This window comes from Cupressus sempervirens, chromosome 10 (assembly GCF_028749045.1).
Source record: "Cupressus sempervirens isolate cs-2001-9-10 chromosome 10, ASM2874904v1, whole genome shotgun sequence".
In the NCBI taxonomy this organism is placed as follows: Eukaryota; Viridiplantae; Streptophyta; class Pinopsida; order Cupressales; family Cupressaceae; genus Cupressus; species Cupressus sempervirens.
In genome coordinates this window covers 276,737,888-276,751,954 of record NC_143127.1, presented here as the reverse complement: position 1 = coordinate 276,751,954, position 14,067 = coordinate 276,737,888, and the positions used below count along the sequence as shown (strand labels likewise).

The 14,067-nt window shown below is 34.4% G+C and overlaps 1 pseudogene; it reads left to right on the top strand.

Annotated features, from left to right (window-relative positions):
* The first annotated feature begins 3,510 nt into the window (after nt 1–3,510).
* LOC149533716 (26S proteasome non-ATPase regulatory subunit 1 homolog A-like) lies at nt 3,511–5,850 on the top strand (annotated as a pseudogene).
* The last annotated feature ends 8,217 nt before the right edge of the window (nt 5,851–14,067 follow it).

The following is a 14,067-nucleotide window of genomic DNA, read 5'->3' as shown; positions in this document are numbered from 1 at the left end:
CTTTGATTTTGACTTCTGGTAGCATTTGCACACTGAGGCCTCCTGCTGATTTGGCTTTTCAATCCTCTTTGTCATGAGGAATTTTCTCAATTGAGGCTTCAAATTGCTGGAAACCCAATCTGAGTAATTCAACCTACATCTCCTCTATCTACATGCATACATTCTAGATTCAAACATCTTTGATGGTTTCAGAGATCCTTCATTAGGTTCTTGAAACCCATCAATGATTTTATCCTGCCCATTGAAGGACTTTTCACACCCATCTAAGACTTTAAAATTCCTTTCACAGCCATTAAACAACTTTTTAAACCCTTGAGGAGATTTTCAATGCTCATTTGGAGATTTCACAATAGCTTCATTAGGGTTACAATTTTTTGTAGAATCGCCAAGAGAAAACTTTCTTGTTCCATCATCTTGGTGCTATTTTTTCCTTAGCAATTAAGGAGTAGTCGAAGACCAAATGCTCCTATTCGTTGGACCTAATGGAGATTGAACACCCTTCAAAGGGAATAGAACACCCTTTTTTCTTTTAGGAGACTATGTCAAATTCATTTTTTTGCCTCCTTAGTCACTCTATACTAAAAAATTGAATATCTATTCTCTCCCCTGCTCTATTATCTCTCTGAAAAATTGAAATGAAGTGATTCACCAAATATACATTAGGGGAAAATGAAAATCCCCTCTTTCCCTTTCTCTCTCCCTTCTATGAGCATGAACAACAACAATTGTCTCTCCAACAATTGCCTAGGATAAAATTGATGAGACAAAAACCCTCCGAATGTATCAAGGGTTTCACAAGAACTCGATAAGCCATCATTGTAACAGATATATAGTGATAGATTGAAGCAACTCCACAACTTTGAGTGTATAGATTTTTTTCCCTTGTTCTTCAAGAGAAATAGAGAGAATCTGCATATCCAAAAGATGGAAGAAGTGATTGAAGCCACTGCAAAGTTGGATCTCAATGATAAAAAAGAAATGCAAAAGAAGAACCACATTTAGATTTCTAATATGAAGAAGCTACTCTTCTTCTATGTCAATTTGGCCAAGGTATGCTATTTCAGGTTTCATTCCATTGTTTGGTTAGTGCTTTAGCTATTCACCCATTCTTCTTCTTCCTTTTCTTTAGTTATGTGGGTTATTAAACAACCCTATAATCTTTGGAAACCTAAGGTTTCACTTTCAACCTTTTCTTTTATTCAAACTTGTCAATCTTGTTTATCCTAGGCTTCTACCAAACTGTTGCAAGTTCGTGTTTCTTTCCTAACGATTGGTGGGAACATCCACTGCTAGTTAGTGGTAGTATTGGTTAAGCATAAGTATTTTTTAAGGACATGATGTTTATGTTTGCCTTTAGTGTTTTTAAATTTAAAAATAGAGAGTATATAGGGCTTATAGCTACCTGTTGGGAGTTTCAGGTTCATATTTCTTTTATAGGGCTGTTAAATAGCCCTATAATCTTCAGACATCAAACCATTCATTCCTACTATTCTAAGGGGAGGGCACAGGCCAATCTTAAGAAACCATAGCTCACCATTATTCCATCCAAGACAATACCACTAACACAATTTTCAACAACCCACACTAGATTCTCTATTCCATCCTATTCTAGAACCTTCCTTATCCCTACCATGCTTGGGAGCTAGGTGGATCTGTTGAACAACACTCAAATATTTCCATGCTCAACTATGATGCATGTACTGTCACTATAGAATAGTATAAAGATGGTGTAGTAGCATGTAATCTCAAACTAAATTATATTATGAGTCACTATGAGACCTACTAGCACTTTTCCTATGTCTGGACAATACACTGTCATGGCCTATAACTCTCTTCACATAATCTTCATTTGCCCATTCCTTCCCAAAGCACTTGTAGTGGTTCCATTTGGTGGAACTTGAGGGTTATCCCTAATGTTTCTTTGTTCTCACCCTTCACCTCCACCTCCATAAATGAGGGCAAAACATAAATTACATCAAAATGATCTAGAAGTACAAGTTTAGAGGTTATGTCCTTTTTGAGACAAGCAAAGCGAGTTCAGAGACAAACCTTTCTACATTGAAGCTTTGGACCTTAGTTGATCCTTTGGATCCATACTTTCCTCATCAAGAACAAATTTAATAAATCTTTATGTGGAAGGATCATTGTAGTTGAAAATGGAGGCTAGACAATTTTCTAGGGCTATTCCTTTATGACCTTGACCCACAAACTACATGTATGTAGCAGACTAAGTGATCACTCAACAAAAGCTAAAAGCCATCTCCATTATGACATATCAACCAAAGCCACCTCATAGCCAGATTATGAAAGGGCTCCACACATTTAAAGAATAAAACTATCTTAGTGCAAAAGCTTAAAGCCACCCAATACAAAGAATAATTTTTAAAAATGCAGTAATAATTAGGCCCTGTGGCAAAATTGTGATCCATAGGTCAAATAATTAAAATTTAAAAGGGAATTTAAATTAAATACAAGGGTTTATAAGATATAGAGGAATCCATTCCTTACAATGAAGATGAAAAATTATTGTGGAATGTTGTTGATGGGTTCTCTTTAACTCCACAATTGGCCAGAAAATCAGTTGTTGCACTTGTTGTTCTCTACCAATGTTGGTTCACTTTTTTTTTAAACCTAGAGAAACCATATCCTTTGTATATCTCCTTAGCTTCTGATAAAATATGAAACTTTTCCAAGGTGATTGATAATCACCATGAAATCACTTTTGACAACCAAATAATGTACCTCAATAGATGTTGCTACAACCATACTTGATACTCACCTCTCCATTTATGTTGTCCCCTTTTTGAAATAGGATTTAATAATAACTAAAATTAAAATTAAAAAATAATATAATTAAAATTTAATGAATAGTCAAAAGGCACGAAATTAATGTCAAACATGAAATATAGGAAGGGGAAGAATTCATTTGAAAAGGGATATGGAGGAAGGAACAATGGTTGGAGCATGGAAATCAAGGAAGGATGAATGGAAGAAGAAACAAATAGAAAGAAAATAAAAATGTGATTCTTTAAATAGGTAGAAAATATGAATATACTCTTTCAAATGAAGGTAATTATGAAAGGTTGTATGTCCTTGCAAAGAGTAGACATAATGAAGAGATGTAACTCTCCCTCACTTTCAAAGATATAAAAGGTGAAGGTTTCATTTGAGGACATCTAAGGGAGATACATTTGGAAAATAGTTTATTGTTCTCAATGGTAGTAATAGAGAGTGGTGACTCAATTCTTAAGAGATGTGGCAACCCTTTCACCAATAAAGGAAAAATCTTTCCAAACATCCACGGATTTCTTATCAATCATCACTCTTGATTATGTGAATCCAAAAAAGTAAATTACTAAATAAAGCAAATAGTCAACCAGAAAATTGTTCTTTAAACTAGCATTCATTCAATCATCATTAGCAAACCAACATTTTTTACAACATCAGTCATCTATTCTATAATCACTTTATTATCACTTACCAAATTACTCCAATTATACAATCAAAAGAATGAATGGATGTTGTAGGTCAAATTTCCTCATTCTGAAGACAATAAAGCAATCTGTTGAAATGTGAAATAGTGTGTGCCATAGTGCCACTATATATGGGAATGCACTCATGCACACTGGAACCACTGTAGACACATTTTTGAGAGAAAATCTGGTGATGTGTCTTTCTTTTCATTGTTAATTTTTCTAACTCATAGGATTTTGTCAAATGCACGCAACTAAAATTTTGACTTTTGTTTCCAAGAATGGCTTAGTAGGGCAACAAATTGGGAAAAGTTTAGTGCTATTGTTGGTTTGGGGGTTATTCATTAGGGTCACCTTCAACAAGGTTGATCTTTGATGGCTCCATATCTTCCTCAAAATGGTTCAACTAGTGGTGGAAGCCTATATTCTGAGGGTGGGGCTCTATTTTCTTTAGGGCTTATTCATTCCAACCATGGTGAGGGAATCAAATAGTTTCTTTGAGAGAGCCTAATGTAGTACTAGTGTTGAAGTGAGTCTTCTCAAGTTTTAACTAGTTCCAAAACACATCCAAATTTCTAAGTGATTTAAACAACTGCACAACTTAAGACATAATACTTTCAAGCTACTTATACCATATATGTGGTGTTTTTTAAAGGTAATTCAGCATGGTGCATGTTTGGGGCTAGGATTGGTTGCTTTGGGAACTGCCAATGAAGAGATTTACGATGATATCAAGAATGTTCTTTATTTAGATAGTGTAGTTGTTGGAGAGGTTGCAAGTATCAGTATGGGATTGCTTGTGATTGGTACTTCAAGTGAAAACAAAAGTGAAATTCTTGCATATGCACATGATACTCAACATGAGAAGATTATAAGGTACCATCGGTTCTTAATCTTTATTAAATTAGCATTAATTGCAAACACAACATTAGAGGAGTTATTCAAAATTTTACATTTTAGATTCTGGGAGTATATTTTTAATTTGTGAACATGAATAGAGGCCTGGCCCTTGGAATAGCACTAACTGTCTATGGAAGGAAAGAAGAAGCCGATACCCTTATAGAGAAAATGACCACAGATCAGGATCCAATTTTGTATTATGGTGGAATCTATGCTTTGGCTCTGGCATAGAGAGGCACAACAAATAACAAAATCATTTTTCATCTGTTGCACTTTGTTGTCTAAGATGTCAGTGATGATGTGAGAAGAAAAGAAATGATGACACTTGGATTTGTTCTATACTCTGAGCCTGAGCAAGTTTATATCTTTGGTATCATTGTACACCTATATGTTTTTACTATAACTTAAATTTTGCCAAAGGTAGTTCACTAGAAGTGAATATTTTAAAGCTTTTCTAAGATTATCATGATTCTTTACAACAACATAAAATTTAAAAGCAATTTTTATAGGCTCCAAGAATAGTATCTCTGTTGTCCAAATCATACAATCCACATGTTAGATGTGGAGCTGCTCTGGCTATAGGTATCTCTTGTGCAAGCATAGATTTAAGTGAGGCTATTTCTCTACTAGAGCCATTAACATTAGATGTTGTAGACTTTTTTCGTCAAGGTTCTCTTATAGCCATGGCTATGGTTCTTGTGCAAACAAATGAGGGATGTGAAGCTCGTGTTGGTAGCTTTAGGTGCGATGCTGTAAATTTACTTTTTGAAGTTATTTGATGTTTTGGAATTGGAAAAATGTGAACACCAAATGAAGATTCTCCATCTCAAGAACATTTTTAAAAATGTAGGATTTCAACTTGTTTTCTATTGGGATCTTTTGTTGCAATAAGGGTCTCTTCCAACCATACATTCTTTTTGGCATTGAAATTCTAGGATTCCTTTTAATTAACTTGGTTATTTTTCATTTATAAAATATCAGGCGCTAACTTGAGAAGATAATTCTTGACAAGCATGAAGATACCATGAGCAAGATGGGTGCAATTTTGGCTTCAGGTATTTTAGATGCAAGTGGTTATAATGTGACCATCAAGTTGCTTTCCAGGACAAAGCATGATAGAGTTACTGCTATTGTTGTTATGGCAGTATTTAGCCAATTTTGGTATTAGTATCCACTCATATATTTCTTGAGTCTCTCTTTTTCTCCTATTGCTTTCAATGGGCTCAACTATGACTTGAAGGTCCCAAAGTTTGATTTTTTATCAAAAGCTAAGCCATCACTATTTGAATATCCTCATCCCACAACACCTCCAACAAAAAATTCAGTTGTAAAATTGCCTACTGTTATTCTGTCTACATCAACAAAGGCTAAAGCCAGAGCAAAGAAAGATGTTGATTAGAAAATTGTTATGGATGAGGGTAATGCACCTGGGAATGTGAAGGATCCAAAGTCCTACAACAAATCTTCACAATATTGAGGCTAAGATAAAAGAGGTCTTAGCTACTACTGGTGTGCATGTCCCAAGTCTAATAGGTATGTTAGTCCTTATTTTCAAATGAGTTAGCCCAGTATTTGAAATTTCAACGAACTCTGTATTTTCAAAAAAAAATTCTTATAAATCTCTAAACAATGTCTTGATTATTTTAATTTTTTTTTTTGTGTTGGTCATTTCAATAGGTGGAAATGCATAAGCAACCCTTCCATTACCTTTAGCTACATTGGTGAGCCTTACAATAACATTCAAGCTGGATAATTTGGCAAAGTTTCTTCATGGTGTTGCTGGAACAGCACTGGAAAGTATTGCAGCAAGGAGTCCATGGCCTAGTACACCAATTGTTATAGCACTAGCTATAACCTCCCTTGTTATAGTCATCTTTTCTTGGGATGTATCCTTCTTGTATGTCTCTATCCCTGCCATTAACACAATGGCCACAAATCAATACTCCCAAAGATGAGGATTTAGCCCTAAATTCTTTTGGCTTACAAAACACCAAAACTTGTAAAATCCATATCAAAAAAATTATATAAACTTTACACAACACCCACAAATCAATACTTTTGGCTAAAGAAAAATACTGAGCTTGTAAAATTCATATGAAAAATTATATATTGTATTTTCTGAGATTGATTATGTTCTTATTTTTCATCAAAGCTTCGAATCAAAATGTATATTCCATAATCATCAAAATAAAAAAACTAAAGAAGGAAAAATGAAAAATGATACTAATTATGAAAATTATTCAAGAATGATACTAGTCATATGAAGTTGTGCTTTACCTTCCAATCTACGGATTGCTCTTTTAAGCTTCAAGCTTCAATAGTTTCCTAAACTATGTAAAATCTATATTATATTTATGATCTTCATTCTGTAAATATGAGGAAACAATTTGAAAAACTAATTATCCATCCAGGTGTCCCAAAACATTATAGAAAGTCCCTATAACATAGATTTGAAGAAAAATAATTTAGAATCTTAACATGGTATTAGTGATTGTTGATTTAAACTTTCATTATTCTTCAAAGAAGCTATGTTCCTTGATCTCCCTTGTAACAAGCTTTTGAGTTTTTGACCCAAGTTCCTTCTCTCTCAACTCTTTCCTATTTCTCTATATTATCTTCCAAGTTATTCTAATTTCTATTAGCTTGTCCAATTGCTTCATAAATTCAACCAAACTATCCATAGTTTCTCTGTCTAAATTCCCACTATTGGCTACCAAAAGTTCCATAAAAGATGGAAAGATCATGGCTCTAATGCCAAATCCCCGATTAGGAATGTTCAAATATTTCAATTTGATTTCACCCCACAAAATACCAATGATTGGATCTTATTTCAAATTAGATGAATCCTATGTTCTAACAAATTACAAGTTTAACAACATTTGCAAAAATTAATGTAGGCACTTGCAGACTAACAGAAGTTTGCAATAACTCTGTAAATCTCCTATAACAATAAAAAATTACATTTATTGGCAATTCAGTTTACCAAACTTTCAAGAAAAATAGCTAGAAATATTATGATTAAAAACTATAAAGCTTCAATCATATAGTTTTGAGTTAGAATACAGAGTCTGATATTGAGTTCAATTTAATTATGGCTTGGATAAAATAGATTTTCTTTTCCATGAATGACTTATGGACATTAAAAATCTTGAGCAATTATTTTAATAGTTTAACTCCAAATCTAGGTACCAGGGAGAAGAAGCAAGAATTGAAGCTTGGGTAAATCTCCAGAGTGCTAAAGCTGAATTTGAAGGTAAAATTGTGCATTCTTTTTCCAATTCATTTATGTCCCTCAAATTTAGAGCATTAGTTTTTCATGGTTTCCATAGTTTTAGGCATATGTGCCCACTTCCATGAAGATAACAATGACTACCTATGCCCATGTACATTGACATCAAAGTAGGTGGAATAAGGAATAAAAGAATCATATTATGTTATGTTCTTTTCTCAATATTGAAATTCACATTAACATCCATTTTTCACTTGAACAAGAGGAGTGAATGGAGATCAGCCAAAAAACCACAACATGCAAAGCAACTCTCGAAGACTATAGAGCATGTAGTGAATGAAGAGGGAAGGGACCTATTCCTTGTATACTCTTCCCACCTGCAATGGTCATTTCTCATCTTGTCAATCTTACATAATGCTTTGGTATGTAGAGTGTAATGATAATGTTAGTGTTGACTAGATTTATTGTAGATTTGAATATGTATCTCTTTTCAATTTTCTTGATGAATAATCTTACTAATTTATTTTTTCTCTTGTAGATTATAATCATAGTAAGATCAATATTATACTTCACAATATTGAAATGAGTATTAAAAAATAATGTTGAGTTCTGATTATTGTATTAACAAACTAAACATGGATAGAGATTGAAGTCTAGAATGGCTCTGCACTATTGTTTTCTATGATTGCCTTCTACACCGATTGGAAAAGTTGTGTGTGTGTGTGTGTGTGTGTGTGCGCGCGCGTGTGCATGTTAGGGACCTGCCAATGAATAGATATGTCTCCACTTGGGTGGAGACATTTCTGTTCATTGACATGTCTCTCTACAAATAAAAACTATTTTTATCTTAACAATACTGATTTAAATTTGCAGCAATATATATGAAACTAATACAGATTATCATCAGTAATGTGTACATATATAATCAAACTGAAGTTTGATATGTTGTTTATAAAATTTTCTCATATATCGATTGGGTATTGATACACATAAGAGGCAATAGAAATTGATTAAAAGAGATTGATGATTTAGATTTATACTTGAAAATCATAATTAGATTATCATGGATGATAAGAAATTATTGTAATCAATATAATGATTTGGTATTTAATATGTATATATATGCATCAATAAACATAATGTATATTGATGTATGTACATGCATATAATCTATAAACCATTGTATTAATTTTATCATTCATTGTTTATCTGACCGAAGCTAGTATTTTAATAGATAATTTAAAATTTAGTAGGATATTTCCAATATTTCTTAACTTTACATGTTGCATTTACAAAAATTATTGTTTTTTTAGATTGGATGTACACAACCAAGATGGGTTGTAGCCATGCGTGTAGTTGCTCGAGTGACAAAGAAATTATTACATTCTAGTTGTGGTTTTTATATGAAGCCAACATTTTATATGGCAGTAGTTTTTGTTGGAGTTCTATATTATATTGCATTGACCCTTATGCTACTTTTTGATGATCTTATCAATCACAACAATGAGAAACTATAATAATTTCCATATATGTATGTATATTAGACAGGGAATTCAAGACACTATGGTTTTACTAAGTTCGAGTCTCCTGAGGCAAGTGAATTTATCTTACTTAAGACAGACATACGATTATGTTATTAATAGTATATTCTCATGTGTGTTTGGCTTCTTGCCATGTGATGATGGTGTGCTTCTGTGTAGGTTGTTGAAATTGTAGTAGATTGCATGCACAATTATCTTTTGTTTGAGCACATTTTGAAAGTTCATCTTGTTCCATCTGAGCAAATTCACCCTAGACTATAAGATATTTTAAAGAAATTTGACTGTCATCTAGAAATAATTTTCACATTCATAGTAGATAATCCAAGGTCTTCGTACATTTATGATAAGATCTTTTCTTGGGATGTGTCTAGACTCTTGTTGGGTCAGCCTTTATATTATGTAATGTTCTAGAATGATCTGTAAGCCATTTTGGCAAGTATAAATAGAGTGTTTATGTGTAGAGTTAGGCAGATTGGGGGAAGTCTAGAGCAGAATGTACACTCACATTCTGTGGATTTGACCTATAACTTGCAGAGGGTTATGATATTGCAGGAACCTAATTTGCAAAGCTGGTTCATAGTAGAGGAAATGTCAATAATGTCATGTTAGATGCATTGAGATAGATTACAGCCAAATTAGATGCTATGGAGACAACCCAGAGGAGAGGAGCACATCTTGAGGATGTGAGTGATGATGAAGTGGTAGCACCAAACCATAATCTAGAACTAGAAGAAGATCAAGATGAGGAAAGATTGCTGAGAGTATTGTCTAGGGTACATTCAAAGCCTATTGTAGAAGTTGTTCCTTATGATAGAAAGCTGGACACCAATGTTGTGTTAGTTCTACACAATCCAAGGTCTTCATACAAACTGCCTCACACTTCAGTGATTTTCTTGCACACTCAAGAACAACTATTCTTTGATACTACCTAACACAAGGAGGGAAAAGGAATCTAGGACCAAAGGCACACCCAACAATCCAAACCAACCTTGCAGAGTTAACACAACAGAAGAAAACACACAAAGAGAACAACACCACACAGAGAGAGAACAATATTCCTTTATTGATTCATGAAATAATTAGCATACATGCCCAGCTGTAAGGTCTTTTGGGTTATGGATAGATACAAAATACATTCAAGATCTAAGATCCAACTTCAAATTTGCACTTCTAGACACATGTACAACAAAGTTTCCAACTTTCGCATTCTACTCTAGACTTCCCCAATCTGCCTAACTCTATGCCTAAACACTCTATTTATACTTGCCAAAATGGCTTACAGATCATTCTAGAAAATTACATAATAGAAAGGCTAACCCAATAATATTCTGGACACATCCCAAGAAAAGATCTTATCATAAATGTCATGATCAAAATAAATCCCGCAAGTTGGCTCACACAAAAAATGTAGAAAACATGTCCAAAATGCTGATGCTCAACATAAATAGGAAAACTTGGCACATGAAGGGTCACTCGACATACACTAGGTAACTTAGCACATGAAGAATAGCTCAACACACACTATGGAACTTGGCACACACTATAGAGTGAGATGGGATAACACATGAACCCAAGTGTTGACATGATGTGGGATAACCTCAACTTGGCTTAAATTGCAAAATTACTAACACTCGATAATGATTGAAACTCAAGAACAACTAACACAATGAACACATATGAGTAGGATAATACGTCAACCTAGGATGCTCCTACATCATTGGCCCATGTGGCAAGGTTTGGTGGTTGACTCTAGTTGGCCAAATAACACAACTAATTTGGCACACTTATGATGATAGAAGCAACTCCTTGATGATGGATTCAATAATTTTGATCTCTTGCAACCACTTTCATCATTCTCGAGGTCTAATAAATGTAAAGGAACACTCCATCACTACCTGTTGATCCATCTATTCAGTCAAAAGTTAATGACCACCATTCCTAACCTCTGAGAGCTTTGTTTGGTGGATAAGTGAATTGCCAACATCTAGTTTTATACCAAGATTAGATATTTTCTAGATTTGCAATAATGGTTGGATGTAGCATTTATGAAGTGGTTCTGTTAGAAATATCTAGTTATTCTTAGGCTATAAAAGCACATTTTTTGTAGCTCCTCGATATAGATTCTTCTCTATTTTCCTTGGCATGTTTTGTATGCACATTGTAAATTCCTTTTTCCTTTGAGCCATTGTAACTCTCTGTTGTATGTCTTTCAACCATTCACACACTGTGCAAGACTCCTTTGCCTTTGGTTAATGTTCTTATCTATATTCTTCAATTTGCATGATTGTATTCATTTTGGCATTTGAATGATATTGAGTGAAGTTCTTTCCTATAGCATTCATTTGTTGTCTGATCTACATGTGGTTGTTAGAGTAAACAAGGTTTGAATATGTATTCTTTGAGGTTATAACTCATTAACTATTCATATATGGGTAGAGGTAGGATTGAACACCCTATTTTGGCGCATCACCTTCTTAGACTAGATTAGGTAGTTGCTTTCATATATTCCTTCTCTCTTTTCTCTTCAACTGTAGTTTAAGTGCATCCTAATAGTAGAGGAAGCCAAACTTCTTTGAAGACTCAACCTCATAGTTCAAGTCCTATAGCTTGGAGGTTGTTTCCATGTTTCACAAGGCCAGACCCTTTGTTAAAAAATTTGGACAAGGGTGCAAAATTTTGTGAAAATAGTTTTTGGAACACTCGATGGGACAGTACTCAGAAGATTTCAAGTTCACTGGTGTCAAAGAAGAAAATTTTCAATATTTGCTAAGAAGTTAGTGTTGTTCTTGGTATTTTTAGGCCTTAAAGAGGCTCATATCTAAATACTTGGTGACTCTACTCCATTCCACATATGGCTTCCAGACCAAGTTGTTGTGGTTCATTCCTAAAGCTAAAACAAGGGCATCTTCTAGAGGTAAGTTCCAATACTAGGAGCTTTCATTTTCTAATCCAAGAAGAAAGGCTAGGGTAGTTGTATCACCAGTTAGGAGTACACTAGTAACACATACTCCTATAAGATCCATCTCCACTCCTCTTGTTGTTAGATCTTAGCCTAGAATACCATTTTCTGATATCAATAAATCACTTGCTTACATGGCTAGAGCTCATGCTTTCACCATCTTTAATGGTGGAATTCCTCTCCTATTAGCCCAAAGGCATGACATACCAATATCAACTCTTAAAAATATACCTAATTTTACTAGTGAAACCTCCATCTCCCCCTTAGAACACATCTAAGAAGTTGAAAATGTTTGTAATATACATAGAGTATCTAAGGATGGTGTTGCTCTTAGGTTGTTGGCTTCATGTTTGAAGGCGAAAGCATAACAATGGTATAGAGGTTTGCCACATAACTCTGTTACTAATTGGGATGGGTTAGGAGCATCCCTATGCAAGCATTTTGAGGATAAAATTGATCACCTATCACTTTTAGAATAGATGTCAACTATCAAGAGGGCACCCCATGAATGTATAACTGATTTTAATTATAGATTTCAGAAGACATGAGATAAAATATCTACTACAACGAAGCCTTCTCCTAGTAATGCATTCTTGTACTATCTTAGAGTCTTCAACAATGATATTGCTACCACTCTGCAATCTATGGGAGGGGATACTCTATCGAATTCTTATGAGGTTGCCATAAGAGGAAAAAAAATTTTGATATAAGGAGGGAAGTTAGCTCCAAGGCCCCCAATGCCTTTCTTCTTAGACATGCCCAATCATCAACCTACTGTAGCCCTTATTCATACTTCCTCTACAAGTTAGCCTCTTGTTGTGGTCCCAATAGCCTCCACATCCTCTAATGGATTCAATAGTATTGAGGCCATGATGCAGACACTGATGCAAAATGTGGATAAGAGGATGTAGGATAAAGAAAATAAGATGGAGGACAATAGTGTAGTAGTGCAAAAAATGGGCAATGAGTTGGTGACTATGAAGAGGCAGTAAGCTCAAAATAATAGGCCTCTCCAACTCTAGAGTCAAGGTCCCATTCATGGTAGACCTCTAAACTAGAGTCATGTCCCCTTCAATCAGAATAGACCTATTGACCATCTTCACAATTAGAATAGACCTATCAACCACCCCTAGACTACAAACACCAACCTAAAAAGGGCTTTAGTCCCTTAGAACAATCTTGCCCAAGATCAAGATTTTTTCCCTTCTTGTAACTACTCTTATGAATATTGCATGTGTTAGAAGGAAGAATATTACTTGGCATTAACTGTACCAAAGTGAGTAATTGCCTAGCAACACAATGCTAATTAGCTTGGTAATATTTTTCAGTAGGATGGTTGTTCATTCATGAACTGTCTGGTGGAAGAGCATTGCTATGTAAACTAGGATTCCTATGCTTACAATAATAGGAGCAAGAGAAGAGTTGTTGAAGATGTTACTCCTCCTCCTCCTAATTATGCTTCAACATCAAGTGCACTACCTCATGTACAAATATTTTCCCAGCAACACACTAATAATCAACCTACTAATGCTCCTTGGTAGCAAAGACAAAATGATAACAGAGAAGATGTGAATGACCTTCAAGTTGTTCCATCTCAACCTTCTCCATCTAAGGTTTCTACTAAGACATCTAATGCATCTTTTAACATGATACATCAAATGAAGAAGACTAATGTGAACATTTCTATGTGGGATGTTGTGGCTATCATACCATCAAAGAAGAGGTTGCCACAATAGGAGTTGGAAAGCATTGAACTTAGAGATCAATCGTCTCACATTGAAAATGTCATAAGTTTGGTACAACCATCAAAAGATGTAGAAAAAAGTAAAAAGATTAGACCTCCTACATTTTATGTTTCTCTAATTATAGGAGATAAGCTAGTCCACAATTGCATGATTGATTTAGAGGCTAGTAGTTTAATAATGCCCAAATGTGTTGTTGATATCTTAGAAATGAAATATGAAC